Below are 6,198 nucleotides of genomic sequence, written 5' to 3' on the forward strand. Positions count from 1 at the left end.
TGTAAGTTCAGAGAAAAAAATTAAGAATGGTTAGTTTAATTTATTTAAAGCGAATGCTGTGCTATGTTTTATTTATCTGAATCAGTTCGCAAAAACCTCTTTAGAAAAGTTTAAAAAATTTGGAAAATTTTCGATTAACACATTATTGATGCCTTGAGATTTATTTTAATATTATTGTTTTTAAAATATTCTAATTGTTCATTACTTCTATCTTAGTTTATTTATTTCCTTATTTCCTTTCCTCACTGAGCTATTTTTTCCTGTTGGAGCCCTTGGGCGTATAGCATTCTGCTCTTCCAACTAGGTAGCTTGTACTACTACTACTACTACTACTACTACTACTACTACTACTAACTAATAATAATAATAATAATAATAATAATAATAATAATATGATACAACATTGACTAGTTTCCAGTAAAATCCATTGAGAAGGAATGTTGAGATGTTTGCTGGTCAGATAACTGGAGAGGCTACAGAGAGTCGAAGAGGATATTGAGTTACCATCCGAATCTAAGAAAGATTAACTGATGAGCAGACGAATAAGATCTTCTAAACTCCATTCTTTGTATGTGACCACACTACACTGCAATACAATCATCTATCTTTTTTTTTCTAGTCATAGCTTCACTTCTTTATCGAATTTCTATATTTCTCACATTTTCAACAGCTATCAATTAGCATTTAGACGGTAAGCAATTAACTCATGAATTGGCTTAAAAGGCGATGATGGAAGTTCCCTTTTTGAAAAAGTTTATGGGACATGTTACTGCAATGGTCTAATTCAAAATTACCATATTTTCAAGCATTCTTTTTCAGTCGATAAACTTTCACTGTTGACTTAAAACATGAGAACAATATCTCCATGATAAAAAAAATTAACGATATATGGCATGATGTAAATATTATTATCTTTGCAGACAAAAATTTACAAAAAAGTCTTGGTTCTTATGTAACACATTTGGTGTTGCTTTTCATTCGGTATGGAACGCAGTCATGAAATTCAACGATGTATGAAGGTTTGTTATATAAAAATCAAGTATTCATTGAAGAGAAAATAAATAAATTATAACTGAAGAATTTAAAACCTTTCTTTCGCAACCCAAATTAGTGAATAAACAGTTTTTAAGTCGACAAATTTAAGAAATTGCCATTAGCATCTTGAAAACCCTTTGATTTAATATTGTTTAATTCGTGTATATAGCGAAAGCCTCAATTGACGTCATCGACTTCGACTCTGTGAGAGAGAGAGAGAGAGAGAGAGAGAGAGAGAGAGAGAGAGAGAGAGAGAGAGAGAGAGAGAGAGAGAGAGAGAGACTATATCCTAATTTTTCCTTGTTCATCTGACAGAATGAACAGTATCTAAAATCAACATCTTAAAAATACAAAAATTTACTCTTTCCTGTACTTCCACTGAACAAGTTTACACATTTTGCTGAAAAAAATATTCTGTAGGAGATTTAGTAACTCTTCCAACTTGCACCAGTTTTCCTTATTTGAGTAAACGGCTTTAAAGCTATATGTGAAGTGGCGGCTGAGTTTTCTGGAGATCGGCTTATGGGGAAAAGTAAAGGAAGTCTGGTAAAGAACGAATTCGGGTCCGTGTTTTCTTGCTTTGTTAAATATAAACATCTTTCGAAACTGCCTTCCTATTAAATGTAGTGTACAGCATTAACCCATTTGCATGAATAAAAATATTAATGCTGAATACTCTGTATTTTTCTCTCTCTCTTTTTTTTCTATGAATTCACCATTTTCTACTCGTTTTCCCAACATTACGAGTTTTTAGATCCTTAAATAAATTCTTTGACTTTTATTGTCTCACACCCTCTTCTTTTCCTCGATATTGTTTCCTCTCTATTTCGTAATTTCGCAAAGCATGTTTTAGCATCATCATCTCTCGCTATTCCTTCTTAAATTGCTCAATTTCTTATTTTTCCTCAGAGATATATATCTCTTTTAATTTTTAATAATATAGAGTTTCATGGTTTCAACTTAACCCTTGATTATAGTGCACTTAAGGGATCAATGGCCATGTTATGAAAAACCTTTTGATATGATTTGATATAAAATCGTTAAAAAATTAGCAATATATTAAAATTTAACTTCAATATAGACTTTCTTGGATATTTATTTTCATTATCATTTGACTGCACATTTATGAAAAAATTTGTATCATATTGTTAGAGTAAAACATTTTGAACTTGACCTATTATTATTATTATTATTATTATTATTATTATTATTATTATTATTATTATTATTATTATTACTTGCTAGGCTACATCCCTTGTTTGAAAAGCAGGATGCTATAAGCCCAGGGTCCCCAATAGGGAAAATAGCCCAGTGAGTAAAGGAAACACGGAAAAATAAAATATTTTAAGAAGAATAACAACATTAAAGTAAATATTTCCTATATAAACTAAAAAAAAACTTTAACAAAACAAGAGGACGAGAAATTAGATAGAAAAGTGTGCACGAGTGTACCCTCAAGCAAGAGAACTCTATTCCAAGACAGTGGAAGACCATGGTGCAGAAGATATGGCACTACCCAAGACTAGAGAACAATGGTTTGATTTTGGAGTCTCCTTCTCCTAGAAGAGCTGCTTACCATACCTAAAGAGTCTCTTCTACCCTTACCAAGAGGAAAGTGGCCAATGAACAATTACTTTGCAGTAGTTAACCCCTTGGGCGAAGTAGAATTGTTTGGTAATTTCAGTGTTGTCAGGTGTATGAAGAAAGAGGAGAATATGTGAAGAATAGGCCAGACTATTCGGTGCATGTGTAAGCAAAGGAGAACCGTAACAAGAGAGAAGGATACAATAAAGTACTGTCTGGCCAGTCAAAGGACCCCATAACTCTCTAGTGGTAGTATCTCAACGGGTGGCTTGTGGGTCCTCAAAGATTTATTTTAATTAAATACATATATTCGAAATTCCTTTCCTTTAAAACAATCCGTTAATCAAGAGGTATCTAATAGCTAACTGATATAATTATTTGTCATCATATAAGTTGTACTTATATAGGTCGTGTTATTTTTTTTTAATAAAAGGGAGTCATAATTCTATATGATTTGTTTAATCTTTGATTCATAAGATTATCTTAAGACTGATATAGCTTTTTCATAGATTATGCATTTTTCATATTCTTTCAAACAAGTACTAATGCTGAAAATCAATGGTAGCATGAAATTCCAAGTCCGTGAAATATTTTCATTTAACTTCACAGCATCTTCTTAAGTGAAAATAGTAAAAAAAAAAAAATAAATAAATAAATAAAAATCCTAGTCGTTTTAGAAAGACAAACATTCCGCAAGAGTTTCTAAGTCAAATATCAAACAGGAAAACTTGTATATGTTAGGGAGACCAAATATAATAGTGGATGTTAGTGCGAAAAATCGTCTACCAGAAAAGAAAAAAAAATTGCTTTCCTAATACTCTGAAGACTCCTCTTTGATGCGCCGTTTGTTCACCAAGTTAACAAGGAAAAAAAACCATTTAGGAGAGGGTCCTTCCCTTTTTATCCAGCTTTCTTTGCTATGACCATTTCTCGGGCATTAGGAATAAACCATACGAGTGATTCTCCGTTGAGGATGTATCTTTTATAAATAGATCAATCAAGTGCATCTGAATTGAGGAACTATAGTTTTTCATGGGTTTTGTTTACTTTTGCTTTTCCTATTTTGAAGGTATTTAAGTGTTCTTAGTTAACAGAATTCTGAAAAGGTTTTGGTTGGGATGTCTTACATTTATGCTGTTCTTTAAAACATTCAAAATTTCAAAGAATTGATCTGTAAGAATTTATTTGCAGTGGGTTTCACAGAACAGATGATCTTTGCATTCACCTTTTTCTCTTATCTGAATATTGGACAAAAAGCACTATGATAAAAATTAAACTCACTTAATGGCCTAGAGAACTTATAATCGTAAGTTTAAAATCATAGAACGGGAAATAACTAAACTTTTGATGCGGTGGATAAAGTCTTTAAAGTTTGAGTCAATATCAGTTAATGATCGAAGGTGTTAAACACAAAACCAATGGACCCTTAAGACCGAAGAACGAATTGTATGAATAGATATAAAAGAAATGCACAATTGATTTACAGATGATTTAAATGGCTTCTTATTTATTCTATGTAATTCTAAAGCATAAGATAGATTGAAATCTTTATCAATTGCTTCCTGACAAAATGGATATGAACATTTTGTGTGATTATATCCTTAGCCTCCCCTCTTCTTACAAATATTCTTTTTGTTATTTGGAATTTGAATGTCTCTTTTTATGACGACTATCTGTTCCATTGCTTTTAGTTTTTGAAAAGATTGTTATTGTGTCTTTATCTAAGCTTTGAAATCTATCATCATTTATATTAGTTTTTACTTGAATTGAAATTTCTGTTTCTATTTAAGTGTGAAAGAATTCAGCAATGTAAGTTTCGGAAAATAAATGAGATCTATGAGGGAGGAAGATAAAGGGGGAGTTCAGCAAAATATATAAAACAAGGAGAAAAACCATTGAACAAAAACTATGGTAGCCGTTTAATGGTAAGAAAATCTACTCACTTAAATGACATTTCAAGTAAGTAAATATCATTGTCGGACCACATTTTTTTTTCTTCTAACATCTGCTAAGAAATTTAAAATGTAATGCTTGGAACACATACTCGCTCATTTGAAGGTTTAAAGACCGCTCATGAATGGCAAGGGCAAGGGACAGTGACCGTGCCCTATCAAGCAGGACAATGCCCTAGAGACTGACTATGTACACATATGATCAGAACTCAAGCCCTCTCTCTGCCTAAGCTAGGACCTAGGAGGACCAGGCAATAGCTGCTGATGACTCAGTAGATAAACCTATAGGCCCCCTAAACCCTCTATCCTTAGCTCACAATGACGGTAAAGTTGCAGCGACCAAAGAAACTAACGAGTTTGAGCGGGACACTAACCCCACTCTGGCGTTCACCAGTCGGGGACGTTACCACATCGGCCACCACATTAATAGATGTATATCTAGTATCAAGATATAACAATTGTCACTGATGTTAAATGAAAAGGCAATATTGACTGAAATTAGTTTAAAAGACTACATTTTTAGAGCTTTTATGCTGCATAAGACCTTCTTGTTGACTAAAATCAAAAGTATTTGTTAAACACAAAAATTAAAGGTAAAAATCACTTCAAAGTTCTATTGTGACATCCAAAACTGGCAGCCAATCGGAATTTTTATTCGCTGGAAAAAGTTACTGTTTCAAAGAGTAGGAAGAACGATATTTTACCTTTCGAATTCTTTTTTATCATTGCTATTTATTGAATATTGATTTGAAAAAATATCTGTAACCTAACATAACAGCATATGTGATTCATTTAGTCTTATATTTTGTTTTCGTTTCTCAATTGTAAATTTTGCTAATACAAATAAAGTTTTGGTATTCAAAATAAAACTGCTCTTTCATTTCTCGAAAATGCATTTGTTATATAGAGGTTTTAAATATTGGAATGGATAATAATGTTAACCAATTGTTATTGTACTTCTTTTAGCCAAAATAAAACCTCTTTAATGATTGAAAAGATTAAACAAAGTACAGAAAGCTTTACGAAATATTTAGGAATTGTAGGACTGAAATAGAAACTAATAGATGATGCATTTTCACATTTTTAAAGTAAATTCTCACTTCAATAACTATGGATAGAGGGAAATTCAAAAGCTAAGGAATGTTATGCAATCTCTCATTCTTTTGTAGTGGAAAGATAGTTGAAGACTGTGCCGTTGGGCTTATACAAGTAGACATTCCACCAGATTTGGGGACAGTTTCTTGTTAAGGGTAAATTTACACATCTTAGGGATAAGATGGGTTAATGGATTCTACTAGAGAAATTATAATGCCAAAATGTAGAGTTGGACACATGAATTAATGGCACACCTAGCTCAGAGGAAGTATACCCTATCACACCCTTACTACGTGGAGAGTTCCTGTATGTAGCCTCACCCATAACCTCTATAATCACTCCCTACAATATCTGTTTGGTTAAACACCGCACAGTAAGGTTGTGATGTGGTGCACTTCGTCAGAGCGAGGTGTGCCTGCAGTTCCTGTGACCAACCGTCTTTTGCATTATTTTCGAAAGACTCCATCGAACCAGTATTTGATTACTAACTGGAAGAATAGGTGAAAACTAGTATTTGCAAAAGGGCAACAGT

The sequence above is a fragment of the Palaemon carinicauda genome, chromosome 4, assembly GCF_036898095.1.
Source record: "Palaemon carinicauda isolate YSFRI2023 chromosome 4, ASM3689809v2, whole genome shotgun sequence".
Lineage (NCBI taxonomy): Eukaryota > Metazoa > Arthropoda > Malacostraca > Decapoda > Palaemonidae > Palaemon > Palaemon carinicauda.